At 43.3% G+C, this 16,888-nt stretch overlaps 2 long non-coding RNA genes across 2 annotated transcripts; both read left to right on the top strand.

Moving 5' to 3' along the window:
- The first annotated feature begins 12,733 nt into the window (after positions 1-12,733).
- On the top strand, positions 12,734-13,297 carry LOC122025264. The gene is made up of 2 exons (XR_006123645.1): positions 12,734-13,006; positions 13,130-13,297. It is a non-coding gene; the product is annotated as an uncharacterized LOC122025264 (long non-coding RNA).
- A 123-nt stretch (positions 13,298-13,420) lies between these two features.
- On the top strand, positions 13,421-16,702 carry LOC122025263. The gene is made up of 2 exons (XR_006123644.1): positions 13,421-14,787; positions 16,331-16,702. It is a non-coding gene; the product is annotated as an uncharacterized LOC122025263 (long non-coding RNA).
- The last annotated feature ends 186 nt before the right edge of the window (positions 16,703-16,888 follow it).

The raw sequence follows: 16,888 nt of genomic DNA, 5'->3' as shown, positions 1-16,888 counted from the left end.
CGGTTAATTTAATATTAATTTTATATAAATTATTTTTATTATTATTTTAAATAAATTTAATTAATTCGGTGTTAATTGAAATAACTAATTTGGTTAATTCAGTTTTAGTATAATTTTGATTTGATTCGATTAGCCCACACTAAATCGATTTTCGATTAATTCAATTAATTTATTGATCGAATTAACCGAATACTCACCCCTAGATGGAACGGATTGAATCGACTGATTCAACATCTAACATCCAAGGTTTCAAATACCATTTTATAATAATAAAATCTCGGTCACTACTACATTACATTGAAAAATGGTAAACTTGAGTATTATCTCTAAGGTTTTTGTTATTGATTCACTTCTCAACTTGTTTGGATGTTCTCTAGATTTAACCTTATTTTTAAAAAAAATATTTATAAAAATAATAAAATTTATTTAAATATAAATAAAGATATAATAGATGATTTAATATATATAATCTAACTTCATCCGAATAAAAGCTTTTATTATGGTTGTTGTCTGTGTCTCAATAACTTCTTGCCATATTCAAAATCCACTCGCTCTTGGATTCCGATGCTACCTATCCTGTTTTTGAAAAATAATAATCTTCCCAAGGTTGGATAGAGAAGTTTATAACTCCAAGTCTCACATTGAAATAAATAATAAGTTATTGAAAAAATTTAATTATAATTTTAATTGGTTTTAATTAATATTGAAATAGTGCAGTTTTAAATATTAAGTCATTTTAACTAAAACTATGACAATAATTTTGAATTGTCGAGGATTATTTTTTTAAAAAAAAACAAGGGCGGTCACTCTTTTATTTTTTAAATTTTTAATTTTTTTTAAAAAAAAAGCAAAAGTGTGTTCTTATGTTTAATGTTACTCCCAAATAATCCTTTAAATAATTAATCAGATATCAGGTCAAATAATCCTTTAAATAATTAATCACATATCAGGTCAAATTTTAACTGTGATGTATTATAGAATTTTTTTTTTCTAATAGGATGATAATTCTAAGAATGTTAACTATTTGGATGGATCTTCACAAATATTTTTTAATTTATTCTAATGATCGATAAAAAAATTTCGTAGGACCAGACTAATTACCTTCCGAATTTTCATAAAAATTACCATTCTCTTTAAACAATTATCGAAATAACGTCACACTAGTAATTCAATATTCAAAATACTCATTTATGTTTACTTTCAAGCCACTTTTACTAGTGGTATTGCACCATGTTAAAGTAGCTTTAACCAAAATTTAAAGTCGAATAACATTGACTCTCGAGGTAACGATAGAACGGTTAACTTCTTCAAATTGTTAATTAAATATTTAAGTGTTGAATTATAGCTGCGACATACGATAAAGATTTTTAGATGGAATAATAATTCTAAAAATGTTGTCGGTTTGTATAAACTTACATGTGTAATTTCTAATTTATTATAGATAAAAAAAAAATTATTATGCCAGATCAATTATCTTCCAGATTAATCCACTTGGATTAAAAATAAAATAAAATGAAAAGTGATGTAATATTGGTCAAAATTATTTGCCCCGCTTAGAAGTGTATCTCAAAAGTATAGCATTTTTCATTAAAATTATTATAAGAAGATACAGTTTTGAATTTTGATCAACTCTAAAAGAGAGTGATCCGGTGGTAAGGACGAGGGATCCTCGTTGACGGGAGGTCAATGACATGGCTAAGAGGGTCAATTCCAAGGTCGGGCCGAGCGGACAGGAGTCACGCCGAGCAGACTGGTGGGCCAACCAAGCATCCGGCCGACCAAACAGCCGGCCATCGGTCTCCCAGGCCGGACGAAAGACAGCCCGACCAGAGGTCGGGTTTCCGATGCTCAAGGTAAAAGAGTCTCTGGGCCGAACGGACATGCCGCTCGGCCGAGCCACAGGACAATAAGGCGCAATCCCATCCGAGCACAGGAGTAGGGCTGCCCCGCCCGGCACCGGAGCACCCCTGGAGGCCATGAGCGCCGAGCGGCTGTTCTGCTCGGCCCAAGAACAGGCAAGTGGCACAAAAGGACAAAAGGGACAGCTGGTAACATCATCCTCGAAACACCTGCCGCCGACAAACAGCACGGTCGACGGCCGAAGCGAACACAATATCGTACGGTGGAAGTTTCCACTGTCACGTCAGAGAGATGCTCGGACGATTGCAGAATGGCGTCAGACATGCTTTCCTGACACAACCCTACTGAGGTATGTTTAGGGAAGCGTGCACGCATTGAGAAGCGTGTCGATTGTTCTTCACCACCCTTTCTGGGTCGGCGCAACGGTGGTTCCGGAGGCTGCCAGACGGATCAATAACAAGCTTCAAAGAGTTTCGCACGGCCTTTCTCCACCACTTCGCAAGCAGCAAACGCTATCAGAAAACCAGCATCAGTCTATTCGCCATCAAGCAAGGATCGAGAGAGTCGCTCCGAGCTTACATCCAACGTTTCAACCAGGTGGTCATGGACATCCCGACGGTCACCTCGGAAACTATGATGAACGCGTTTACACAGGGGCTTGTGGACGGGGATTTCTTCCGTTCGCTCATCAGAAAGCCACCTCGCAGCTACGACCACATGTTGAACAAGGCCAACGAGTACATCAACGTGGAGGAAGCTCAGATGGTGAGGAAAAAGGAAGCACCACCCGAGCCCCCAGCTCAAGCCAAACGGAAGCCGCCTTCCAATTATCAACCACGAGGACCCCGCGCAGAAGTCGCCCGGCCTCATCAGCAAGCAAGGCCACATGCCGTTCAACAAGTAGCGGCCGATCGACCTAAGCCCAGGGGGAAGATATGGACTCTCATGTTCTGTTCACTCCATCAGTCAGCAACTCACAACACCCGCGACTGTCGAAGCCTCCCCCCAATCACCCATACTACACCAAGGAGCTATCACCGTCGATCACCTTCGCCGAATCGACGACGTCAACACCAAAGTCCCGCCAAGCGTACAGAAAGGAGATCTCCCGAGCGGCAACATAACCAGCAGCACAGGGCCATTCCTCGGGCATCGCATGAACGACCCCAACCATCCGCTCGGGAGGAGGAGAATAGAGGCAATGCGTCGAGGGGTGAAATCAACATCATCGCCGGAGGGCCGACCGGAGGTGACTCCAACAGGGCAAGGAAGGCGCACGCCAGGCAGCTAACGATCCATGCGGTTGGTTGTAGCCAGGAACAGGCAAACGAGCCCGAGATCAGCTTTGGGCCTAGGGACCTCGAAGGAGTTGAAGTCCCGCACGATGACACCCTCATCATCCGAGCGGTAATAGCTAACTATACTATTCACCGCATCTTTATTGATACAGGCAGCTCGGTCAACATAATCTTCCGGAAGGCTTTCGACCAATTACAAATCGACCGAGCCGAGTTGCTGCCGATGACAACCCCCCCTCTACGGGTTCACCGGTAATGAAGTTTTGCCGGTCGGACAGGTCCGGCTGGCTATCTCGGTGGGGGAGGAGCCACTCAGAAGAACGCGGACCGCCAATTTTATCGTGGTCGACGCTCCCTCCGCGTACAATGTTATCCTGGGGCGACCGGCTCTCAATGAGTTCCGAGCGATCGTCTCCACCTTCTACCAGAAGATCAAGTTCCCGGTGGAAGACCAAGTGGGGGAGGTCCAAGGAGATCAGATTGCCGCTCGGCGATGCTACGTAGAGATGGTCCGAGCCGAGGCTAAATCCGCTCGGAAAGTGCCATGAGTCGAGGTAAACGCGATAACCGAAAAGCCATCTTCTCTAGTTTATGAAGAAAAGGAGGAGGTACAGATCCACCCTGCCCGACCGGAGGCCACGACTTTCATAGCATCCGACCTGGAAGCAAGCCAGAAAGAGAAGCTGGTTAGATGCCTCCAGAAAAATTGCGACGTTTTCGCTTGGTCGACCCACGAGTTGCCATGAGTCTCGCCGAGCATAGCGCAGCACGAGCTTCACGTCCAACCGGATGCTCGGCCGGTAAAGCAAAGGAAGAGGGACTTCAGTGCTGAACAGAATATCATCATCCGAGAGGAGGTGGAGAAGCTCTTGGAGGCCGGCCACATAAGGGAGGTGCAGTTCCCAAGCTAGCTCGCAAACGTGGTGCTGGTCTCCAAGCCAGGCAACAAATGGAGAGTCTACATTGACTTCCAGGATCTGAACAAGGTCTGCCCGTAGGATTTCTACCCTCTGCCCCGGATCGATCAACTAGTAGACTCCACAACCGGGTGCAAGCTGATATGCATGTTGGATGCTTATCAGGGCTACCATCAAGTGCCGCTCGCCCGAGGAGACTAGGAGAAGGTAAGTTTTGTCACTGCAGACGACACTTACTGTTACAATATAATGTCGTTCGGGCTGAAGAAAGCAGGAGCTACCTACCAGCGGCTGATGGACAAGGTATTCCGGGAGCAAATCGGGCGCAACTTGGAAGTATACGTAGATGATATACTTAGCAAATCCTTCAGAGCGGCGGACCTTTATGCGGATTTGGAAAAAACTTTCCAAACACTGAGGAGATACGGGGTCAAGCTGAACCCCCAGAAGTGCTTGTTCAAAGCAAAGGGCGGGCGTTTCTTGGGCTATATTGTGACCGAGCGGGGCATAGAGGCGAATCCCAGCAAGGTGAAAGCATTGCAAGATATGTCTCCTCCCCGAAATCTTCGAGAAGTACAACGCCTCACCGGTCGGATAACGGCGCTATCACGATTCATCTCCCGAACGGCCGACCGAAGCCTCCCTTTCTTCAAGATTCTGCGCAAAGCTACCAAGTTTCAATGGGACGAGGAATGCGATCGGGCGTTCGAGGAGCTGAAGACTTATCTCAATTCTTTGCCCGTGCTGGCCAAACCGGCTGTAGGAGAGTCACTCAGTATTTACTTGTCTTCGACCGAGCATGCTGTGGGCTCGGCATTAGTGAGGCCAAACAGCGAAGAGCAGCCTGTGTACTTCTTAAGCCACATTCTAAAGGATGCTGAATCTCGCTACACTGGTCTCGAGAAATTGGCTTTTGCCTTGATCCTTGCAGCGCGGAGATTGTGCCCTTATTTTTTGGCGCATACAATCATCGTGAGGACGAACAGCTCGCTGGGAAGGGTGCTCCTGAATCCAGAAGCGTCCGGGCGACTCATCAAGTGGACAACAGAGCTAAGTGAATTCGACATTCAGTATCAATCCCGCTCGGCGATTAAGGCGCAGTCTTTGGCAGATTTCGTGACCGAGGTGTAAAATCCTGAGCCCGAAGCTATGTGGAAAGTATTTGTGGACGGATCGTCCACTCGGCTCGGAAGCGGAATTGGTATCCTGATACTTTCCCCTCAAGAAGAGCGGATGCACCTGTCCGTCCGGCTAGACTACCGAGCAACCAATAATGAAGCAGAGTATGAGGCCCTCATAGTCGGCCTGCAGGCCGCACGGCACGTGGGAGCCAGCCGGGTGAAGCTATTTTCAGACTCCCAGTTGGCTGCTCAGCAGTTCTCAGGGTCATTCGAGATAAACAACGCGAGGCTCAGGCTCTACGCGGAGCCCTTTGAAAGGCTCAAGACCAACTTTGTCGAAGTTGTCATACAGAAGATCCCCCGAGCCGAGAACCAGTGTGCGGATGAGCTAGCCAAGCTCGCCAGTTTGATATCACCGGTCGTCATCCAGCAGCCAATTGAGCAAGTGTCCCTGGTGGCGCACGTCGACCGGATGGAAGGTCTCACATTCTCGAGCGATTGGAGGACATCCATAATAGAATTTTTACGATCGGAAGTCACGTCGTCCGATCGGGAGGAAGCCCAGCTATTGAGGAGGAGAGCCGGCCGGTTCACGTTCATCGGGGATCAACTTTACAAGAAGACGTTCTCCCGGCCGCTGCTAAAGTGCGTCAGCTCGGAGGACGCAGAGTACATTCTCCAAGAGGTACACCAAGGATCTTGCGGAGGTCATCTGGGCGGTCGGTCTTTGGCTAGGAAGATCCTGCTGGCCAGATACTTCTGGCCAACTCTACAGGAAGACGCTGCTCGGACCGTCGCTACTTGCCTTTCTTGTCAGAGGTGTTGGAGTGTATACTAAAAGCCTAGCTTTTGTATAAACATTTATAAGAATCACATTGGTCAAGTGTCTACATTTATATATATCAAATATAGATGTTCAATTAATTTATATTGTAGATAACATAGTGTGTGGTGTCACACACAGAAGATTGTGTTATCGGTTCTTTATAAATTATAAACAGTAGCTCACGACTAAGATGGAAAGGAACAAACCATTGGAATAGTCGTAGTATAATTAGGCATTAGTTTATCTTGACTAATAAATTACACTAGTACACTTTAAGTGTATTAAACAGGACTATTTAAGGTAAGTTCTTTTTATACTGATTTAATAAAAGAACTAGATCTTAGTTATTATGGAAGTGTGTGCTCTTAATCCTAATATAATAACAAGCACATATATTTAATATTTATTTCTTTGACTTATCAAAGGGTGAGATTTAGTTCGATAAATCAAAATGTCTGATAAGTTGGGAAATGATGTTACTTATAGTGTGACTTGTTGATTATAGAAGGAAATTGTGTCCTAGTAATCTAGGTTGATAATGTCCCCAAGAGGAGCTCATAAAGATTGTCATGTTAAACCCTGCAGGTGGACTTAGTCCGACATGACGATAAGGTTAAGTGGTACTACTCTTGGAACTAGATATTAATTAAGTGAGTTGTCAGTAACTCATTTGAATTAATGGACATTCGATATCTTAAACACAGGGAGACAAACACACCCATAATAAGAAGGAGCCCAAAACGTAATTTGGGATTGGTGCAGTAGTTCAATAATAATTCTTTAGTGGTATGAATTATTATTGATGAAATTAAGTTGGGTGTTCGAGGTGAACACGGGAAGCTTAATTTTATCGGAAGACCAAAACTAATTTCTCCTCTCGGTCCCTATTGTAATCTCTATATAAAATTCTTGTATCCACTCAAGCCTATCTTCAAGTTCATGTTATTGGCGTATCCAAGGATGCCTCATGTTATTGTGATCAACATAAACAGCAATTGCTTGCTGTGAAATGTCGATTGCTTAAACAAGAATAGCAACTCACGATTTTGTTTGCCAACCAAGTCAATGTGAGAAGTTTTGTTTAAGCAACTCACATTTTTGTTTGCCAACCAAGTCAACGTGAGAAGTTTTTCACGTTTTTGCTTACCAATTAAGTAACGTGAGAATATTGTCAATTTCCAAGGTGATCACATGAAATTAAGAGGAGAAGAATTTTAATTAAAATATTCCTTTTTATGGAGAGATATTTTAAAAGGAAGTTTTAATTTTTGTCATAATTTTTCTTTTTGTAAATCATCCACATATTTAAAAGAAAATTTTTAAATTTCCTTTTTACAAACCATCATGAAGGGATAAATTGTTAGAGAAATTTTTATTTTAAAATTTTCGGAAACAAATTAGAAAGTTTTAATTTTTTATTAAAACTTTCCTTGTTGAGAATTATGTAGGTGGCCGGCCATGTAATTTAAGAAAAAGTTTTTAATTTTAATTAATTAAATTTTCCTTTTCATGGTAAAGGAATTAAGGAAGTTTTTATTAAAATTTCCTTATTTGCCAAAACCAAGGATTATAAAAGAGGGGGTAGAGGTGCCTTCATGGCTAACGACTCTATTATTTTTCTTCCTCTCTTTTCTTCCTTGGTGGTGGTTGGCCCTATTATTTTTCCTTCTTCCTTTTCTTTCTTCTTCATTGGCCGGACCTTGTAATCTCATGGAGCTTGAAGATGACCGGATTTTAGCATGGAGAAGGAGAGAAAGAAAGTATCCCTTGGAGCTTGGTGGTGGTGACCGAACCACATCCATTCATGATATATTTGTGGTGGTCGAATCATGCTTGGAGAAGAAGGTGGCTTAGGTGGATTCTCATCTCGGTAGATCGTTGCCCACACAACATCCGGGATAAGAAGAGGAATACGGTAGAAGATCAAGAGGTCGTTGCATACAAAGGAAGGTATAATTAGTAATTAATTTCCGCATCATACTAGTTGTATTTCTTTTGTATGAATTCCAAACACAAGAGCCATTAGATTCTAGTTTTTCGGATTTGTTTCGAAGATGTGTTTCTTTTGTTTTGTTTTTCGAATTTGTGATTCGATTGTTCTTTTTTGTTAACCTAGAGTTATTTAAGGAAATTAAATATTAGTTTTCCTTAAAAGGCTTTGTCTAGGCGGTGGTGGTTGCTCTCATATCCAAGAAGGCCATGTGTCTCGTCATGCAGTCCTGGAAGTCAATTTTGGAAATTAATATTTAATGAAATTAATAACATAGGTGGATTTGAATCAATAGTGTTAAGTTCCGCTTGCGATTCAAATCTAAACCATTAAGAACAGATAAGTTAAATTTGGAATCAATGATGTTAAGTTCCGTTTGCGATTCCTAATTTAATTTCTAAAGAACACAATAGGTTATTTAAGGAAAGGTTCGACACTTGTACAAAAAAATTTTGTACAGTGGAACCGGTACGTTTTCCTAAGACTAACCAACAAGAGGTACCACAACTTCTTCCATAGGCCTACGAAGGAAATGAAGGCGTCCACAGTATCCTGCCCGTTCGACCAATGGGGCATGGATATCGTAGGGCCTTTCCCCATGGCGACCGGTCAGTGGAGATTTTTACTGGTGGCGGTCGACTATTTCTCCAAGTGGGTTGAGGCCGAACCACTGGCCAAGATAACCGAGCAAATGGTCAAGAAATTCATCTGGCAGAATATAATATGTCGGTTCGACATTCCTCGTCAGCTCATTTCGGATAACGGGCGACAATTCGTTGGTCAAGAGCTCGGAGAATGGTGCAAGGGATACAGCATCGAACAACACTTCACTTTTGTGGCGTATCCCCAGAGCAATGGTCAAGCCGAAGTAGCTAATCGGGAGATCCTGCGAATGCTTCGGGTTCGGCTCGATCACATGGGATGAAGCTGGGTGGACGAGCTGTCCGGCGTACTATGGGCCATTCGCACAACCCCAAAAGAGGGAACGGGGGTGACAATGTTCCACTTGGTGTACGGAGGCGAGGCGGTCATCCCAGTTGAGGTCGAAGTGGAGTCCGATCGGATTCAAAGCTACGATAGGGATAATGTCGAGCGAAGGCAGCTGGAGTTGGACCTGGTGGACGAAGCAAGAGCTAAAGCAGCCGTCCGGCTGATGGCGTACAGGCAGAGAATGAAGCAGAATTACAACATGCGTGTAATTCCCAGAGCATTCCAGGTCGGTGATCTTGTATGGAAGAAGGTGAAGTCGGTCGGTGATGTGAGCAAGATGGCAGCTCCTTGGGTGGAGCCCTTCAGAGTCGTCGAGAAGCTCTGATCAGGTGCATACTACCTGGAGGATGAGGACAGGCGGCGGCTATATCGACCATGGAGCGCAAAGCACCCCTAGCCGTACCGAGCGGGATAAAAGGTGCGCCAGTGTAATTTATTTCATGTATGCCTCGCTCGTCTGCATCCCTTGGCTGCAGAAGTAAAAATTAAAAAAGACAAAGGATATGAGCATTTGTTGCTGAACGGCAAAACGACATGAAGACCGTCGAGCGGCAACGTTAAACTCTAGAGTCGAACCGGCAACTATAAATCCCCCGGCTTGAAGACTGTCGGGCGGCGACGTTAAACTCTAGAGTCGAATTGGCGACTATAAACCCCCCGGCTTGAAGACCGTCGAGCGACGATGTTAAACTCTAGCGTCAAACCGGCGACTATAAATCCCCCGACTTGAAGACCGTCGAGCAGCGACGTTAAACTCTAGAGTCGGACCGGCGACTATAAACCCCCCGGCTTGAAGACCGTCGAGTGGCGACGTTAAACTCTAGAGTCGGACCAGCGACTATAAACCCCCCCGCTTGAAGATCGTCGAGCGGTGACGTTAAACTCTAGAGTCGAACCGGCAACTATAAAACCCCCCGGTTTGAAGACCGTTGAGCGGCGACGTTAAATTGTAGAGTCGGACCGGCGACTATAAACCCCCCGGCTGGAAAACCGTCGAGCGACGATGTTAAACTCTAGAGTCGGACCGACGACTATAAACCCCCCGGCCTGAAGCCCGTCGAGCGGCGACGTTAAACTCTAGAGTCAGACTGGCGACTATAAACCCCCCGGCTTGAAGACCGTCGAGCGGCGACGTTAAACTCCAGAGTCGGACCGGCGACTATAAGCCCCCCAGACGGGATAGCGTCACGAAGATAGACGGAGGCCCAGTATCTAGGGTCGATGATCAGCAAGCCTTGATCCTAAGGATAGGGAGAAAACAAAAAGGGAGTGAGCAAAGATTTCTTACAGAAAAGAGGATGACTAGAGAAGAGAGCGAAGGGCCGGAATGTCGAGAATAAGTTCGCCGGAGAACGAAGAGGGAACCTTCAAAAGCACGGCGCGTGATAGAACGGAAGCGACGGAAGAGGAGGAAGCGACCTTATAAAGGTTGGGCTCGGGATGCAGGGATCGCCCGATCCAGGGCACGGGATCCGAGGAATGCATCTGCCCGTTGAATTCAAAGTGCTAGGGGTCACATCGAGTCTGACAGCTCGAGCAGGCGATGACGGCCGCCCGGCCACGTGGCATCACCCCATTAGGCGCATTTAATGACCGTCATTACGCAGGCAAGGGCGTGTGCTCGGCCTTAATGGCTGGGATTTGCACGAGTTCCAAGGAAATTCGGAGAACATCGGAGTTAACCAAAGTTAGGTCGGCAAGACATCCACTGGCATGTCGAACTCTTAAGTGTCAGTGGGTTCTAAGTCGAGCGACCTTCTCATCAGATACAGAACGACCGTCACGTCGCTAGACCGATAGTCCAGTCAGTCGGACTTAGCGTCTCCTTCGACTAGACTTGAGGGGGAGGCATGTGATCCGGTGGTAAGGACGGAGGACCCTCGTTGACGGGAGGTCAACGACACGTGGAGGTCAATGGTCAAGAGGGTCAACCCCAAGGTCGGGCCGAGCGGACAGGGGTCACGCCGAGCGGACTGGTGGGCCAACCAAGTATCCCGCCGACCAAACAGCCGGCCATGGGTCTCCCAGGCCGGACGAAAGATAGCCCGACCAGGGGTCGGGTTTCCGATGCTTAAGGTAAAAGAGTGTCTGGGCCGAGCAGACATGCCGCTCGACCGAACCACAGGACAATAAGGCGCAATCTCATCCAAGCACAGGAGTAGGGTTGCCCCACCCGACACCGGAGCACCCTTGGAGGCCATGAGCGCCGAGCGGCTGTTCCGCTCGGCCCGGGAACAGGCAAGTGGTGTAAAGGGACAAAAGGAACAGCTGGTAACATCATCCTCGAGACACCTGCCGCCGACAAACAGCACGGTCGGCGGCCGAAGCGGACAGAGTATCGTACAGTGGAAGTTTCCACTATCACGTCAGAGATATGCTCGGACGATTGCAGAATGGCGTCAGACATGTTTTTCTGACACAACCCTATGAGGTATGTTTGGGGAAGCGTGCACGCATCGAGAAGCGTGCTCGCATCTACCCGGGGTCATATATAAGGACCCTCAGACTTCGACGAAGGTATGCAATTTTGATCACTGTAGCCACAGTAGCGTTACTTTGCTCTTCTTCTTCGCTGCCTGACTTGAGCATCGGAGGGTCGTCGCCGTGAAACCCCTCTCGGCTCGGCTTCTTTGCAGGTTCGCCGGAGATCCACATCACCAGTCGGAGACAACGGAGAGCGCCACGTCCCCAGTGTCCATCGACTCATCACTCGGACAGGATCACCGGAGCACCCCTGGAGGCCATGAGCGCCGAGCGGCTGTTCCACTCGGCCCGGGAACAGGCAAGTGGCTCAAAGGGACAAAAGGGACAACTGGTAACATCATCCTCGAGACACCTGCCGCTGACAAACAGCACAGTCGGCGGCCGAAGCGGGCAGAGTATCATACGGTGGAAGTTTCCACTGTCACGTCAGAAATATGCTCGGACAATTGCAGAATGACGTCAGACATGCTTTTCTGACACAACCCTACTGAGGTATGTTTAGGGAAGCGTACATGCATCGAGAAGCGTGCCCGCATCTCTCCGGGGTCTTATATAAGGACCCCTAGACTTCGACGAAGGTATGTAATCTTGATCACTATAGCCACAGTAGCGTTACTTTGCTCTTCTTCTTCGCTGCCTGACTTGAGCGTCGGAGGGTCGTCGCCGGGAAACTCCTCCCGGCTCGGCTTCTTTGCAGGTTCGCCGGAGATCTTCATCACCAGTCGGAGACAGCGAAGAACGTCACGTCCCCAGTGTCTATCGACTAATCACTCGGACAGGATCAAAGAGCATAAAAGAGTAATTTAAATTTTAAATTATGAGTAAAATACTATTTTAATAAATTTTAAATTATGAGTAAAATACTATTTTAATAATATTATTTTTTTTAAAAAAATATCTCTTTTGACAATATGGATAATTGAACGAGCTTTTTTTAACGATAATAAAGCTAAACGGTGCCTTTTTAATCCTTGCTCTTAGAGTTGAGTTTTTATATTTTTAGGGACTGCAAAAATGAAACAAAGTATGAGAGCAAAATGAAATATTCTCCGAAATTATTGTTGAGTTTTTATATTTTTAGGGACTGATTTGAGATGGAATTTGAGTTGGGCGGCATGAGGAATTTGAGTTCGGCCGCATGAACTTGAACCAGACCGAAATATTTCTTGAGCCGGTCCTGTAAGTTCGAGATATTTTAAGAAACGTCCCCAGATTCAAACAGCTGTAAGAATATTTTACTTCTTGAAGCGAATCCGATATTAGACCCACCCGATCCGCTTCCCTCTCGTTCGCCGCCTTCTTGCCCGGCCCAATTCTTCCGAGCGCCGGCCGACGATCTCCTTCCTCTTTCACGCGGCGGAGCCTTCGCGCCAACAGAATAGCAACGACGCCTCGGCATGTTTGCTTTTTCTCTCACCTTGTGCTTGTGGGTTTCCAGTACGCGTGCTCTTCTTCGCGAACGCCGTGAAGCTCTTCTTTCTCTCGTGTCCTGATCCATCGTAACCTCCGACAGTGTCCAGGTTTCTGGAGCAAAAACACTTTTCCCCTGAACCCTAGTCTCGAAAGCTATACCTTCAATTGCCGATCTTCGTCACCGCCACTGAATTCAGTTTTCTGAGCTGAAAAACTCCCTTTTTTTTCAGAATCGGACCTACCTAGATTGGAGATGAATCGCTCGATCTAACTATGCAAGAAGCAGGAGGAGAAATGAGTGAACACGAGAAGACGAAAAGGCAGCAGGAAGGGAATCCCGGGATCGATGGCACGAGTAGTGATATTGTGGAAGAGAGTTCAAGCACCTCCTTGGAGGGAAATCAAGTAGTTTTGAAGAAGAATAAGAAAAAGAAAACTAAGATTCTTGATATTGAGGAAGTTCGAGGGATTTCTGATGGTAAATTGGAGATAGATGCAGAAAAGGATGTGAAGGAGGCAGATAGTAGGATAAGGCTTGGTTGTTGTTTTATCAATCAGCTAGCAAGTGCGAGGGCACAAGCTCGAAAAAGATTTTAGTATAAGCATGTGTATTAGCAAGTCAAAATTGGATTTATAATTTGGGCATAAAACCATCTTGCCTCTTCTATATGCCTCTTTGGATAGAAGTGTTTAACATCGCTAAAATTTTGATTTAGGCTGAGATAATATTAATACGCATATCATGATGAAATATTACATATTAACTTCTTGTCAATAGTTTTAGGAAAAATATAAAAAGGGAAGTCCAGTGCACCCTCCAATACTAGGTCCCGGGGAAAGGTCTATTTGTACTCAGTCTTACCCTGCATTACAATAGGTTGTTTCTGTGACTCAATTCCACGACTTTACTATTGCACTAATGCTCCCCTTATTAAGGAAAAATGTAGACGCCAACCTAATTTATGTGTTCTTCAATGTTGGTACACAAACACAAAAACAACAAAAATAAAATCGGTAGAAACAATATTAGCTACCCTGCTATTATTGTATTTAGGTGAATGTTTTGGTGGGTTGGGAAAAACATGGTTTGATGACGATGATGATATGATATAATTATTTGGAAAAAAATAACTGTGATAGCATTGCCTCTACATGAGTGTTTCCCCCTGCTGCCATACTATAAATTTAAATTTTATAACAATCAAACAAGAAGAATGAGAAGAGAAAATGAATATAGGGAATTAATAATTCATTTTAAATTACAATTTTAAATGAACTAATGAAATTCCTGAAATACTGGTGAGAAATGGAACATAAATTTTGGAGAGGGAGAAGAGGCCTAAACTTGGAAATACTATTTCAGCTATAAAACCAGCCATCTAGTGTTCTTTCCAGTGATAGTCAATTGGAATGGTGCATGGTTGCTTGTGGATCCATATCGAGTATAGCATCGCTAGCCCATGCATGGGCATGTGTCGGTATTGGACCAAGATTTTAAGCCATGCTTGGACCCTGATTTGGAAAATTTCTGCTAGGACTGAATCTTCAGGATTATGCCGAAAGGTTACTGATGTCTGATGTATAATTCAATGTTAGAATTACGAAACAAGTATTTTCATGAGTTCAACCTTCTTGACTGTTGTCATCCTCTTATGTAATATTTCCTCTCTATTCTCAGATTCTATCTGTCAAAATTAATTAAGCAGAGCCTAGTCTAGGTGGGCTTGCGTCTTGCCGTCTTTTCCTTGCTGATGTTGACGCCTTCCATGGAACTGCTAAACTTCTTGAGATATGCAGTGACATGATTGTCAACATTGATTTGCAGGCTAATGAGATTAGATGCTTGCTGTGTAGAAGATGTTGACTGGGACAATCTTCTTGAGCACAGGTATGTGTGCTCTCTATTTCTATTTTATATATCGATATGATCTTTCTTTTTTCTACTGAACCGTATTTGCTTTATTACATTCTAACGAAAGAAGCCTTATTGTAGTGTTCTTGTCACATAGCCAATGCTTAGAAGTTATAATTCTTGTTGTCGGGTCATAACTTTACAACGGTTTATATCTGTCGAGTTATAAATACATGAGATATGAAGTGTTCAATTTGGTTCTTTTGTTAACGATCATATCTGTTGAGTTAGTCACTCACACACATGAATTATATTCAGTCTTACAATCGGCAACACAAACATGTTAGTTCAACGATAAGCTACGGATGACCTTCAAATTAATGACTTGATGGATTAAATTGCAACAATTATGGAAATTCATTTGTGTATTGCAACACAAATTGTGTTTTAAATTGATGTGAAGAAATTTGAGAAGAATCGGGCAAGGAAGCCATGGGGGCAATGGTGTTAGGCCTTTCAAATGGTCAAATCCCAACTGCAGCGTACTATAGGGATTTTCCTCTAGTGAAATGACAACTCTTAAGAATATTGGCCGCTTGGATAGGCCTCTAATTTGCTCTGGTGGCCGGTGGAAAACTTTCATTGGGTTGGTCGGTCACCTCTAGAATTAGTTGGTTTAAAGAGTTAGATGCCTGGATTATAAAAAAAAAAATCGGGCAAGGAAAGTGTGAGAAGAATCGGGCAAGGAAGCCACGGGGGCAATGGTGTTAGGCCTTTCAAATGATCAAATCCCAGCTGCAGCGTACTATAGGGATTTTCCTCTAGTGAAATGACAACTCTTAAGAATATTGGCCGATTTGAGAGGCCTCTAATTTATGGTGGAAAACTTTCATTGGGTTTGGTCGGTCACCTCTGGAATTAGTTGGTTTAAAGAGCTAGATGTCTGGATTATTAAAAAAAAAAAATCTGGCAAGGAAAGTGTGAATGAATGGGGATCTGAAATTAAAATAATTATTTCAAGGAGTTGACTTGAAGCACTCAGAAAGAAAATTATCATACTGAAAATATTTTAAATGTCGATATATTATCATTATATTTCTAATAAACCATACATTCTGTATTGTTATTATTATTGTTTGAGTCCTATTGAAAAGTACAGTTTTAGTGAATTTTACCAAACACTAGTAATATCATATTGTTCGATAAACTAACTTTGGAAGATAATTTTTCAATTATTTACGATATAGTAGATAATGCGTTTTGGGTTAATATTGTTTCCAATAACTCAATTCAGCTCAGAATGGTTCTGATAAATTCATATCCTTACAATGGCAAACTTTCTTCTTAGTATATATTTTTCAGTCCAGAATAAAATGGTTCTGATAAATTCATATCGTTACAATGATAAACTTTCTTTGTAGTATATATTTTTCAGTCCAAAATAAAATAGTTCTGATAAATTATATAGTTGTGATGTTTAACTTTTCCACCTTCAAGTTTAAAATGTTACTAGTTTTTTTCATGAAAAAATAGTAGTGTTCTAAGATGATAACTTTATCTTCAACTCTTTTCAACTCAGACCCGGGGATATTTGCCGCAAGCGGTGGACTGAAATGACGCGATATATTAGCAAGAATAAGGAGAAATCTTTTATCGAACAGGTGGAAGTGCTTTCGCAACACTATTCAGAGATGACGGAATATCGAAAGTGAAGTGACACTATTCAGAGATGACGGAATATCGAAAGTGAAGTGATCCTCATGATGTAACTTTGTGCTTCCAAATAGTTGAAATGAAATCGAGTTCTGTGTTTGTTTTTTTTTTTTCACAAGTCATCACTGTGAGACTAAATTGTGGTATAACAGTGTGATTCCTTAAGAAAAGATTTGTATTTAGGCAAACGATAGCAATATAAATGTGTCGAGCTTAGTTGCATTCAAGTTTTTTTTAACTTATTGAGCCTGTTCGCTTGTATATTAAAAATCTTATGAAATCGAGCTCAACTAATATTATTGTTGTCTTTATAAATTAGATTAAATATTTATTTAATAGGTAAGATATATTATTTTCTTATTTTAGTTGTCCTTGTATAAGTTAACTAATTTATTTAATTCATTTATATATATTAACAAACTAA

Source organism: Zingiber officinale, chromosome 9B (genome assembly GCF_018446385.1).
Source record: "Zingiber officinale cultivar Zhangliang chromosome 9B, Zo_v1.1, whole genome shotgun sequence".
Lineage (NCBI taxonomy): Eukaryota > Viridiplantae > Streptophyta > Magnoliopsida > Zingiberales > Zingiberaceae > Zingiber > Zingiber officinale.
The sequence above is the reverse complement of the archived record's forward strand: the minus strand, read 5'-3'. Positions and strand labels throughout refer to the sequence as shown.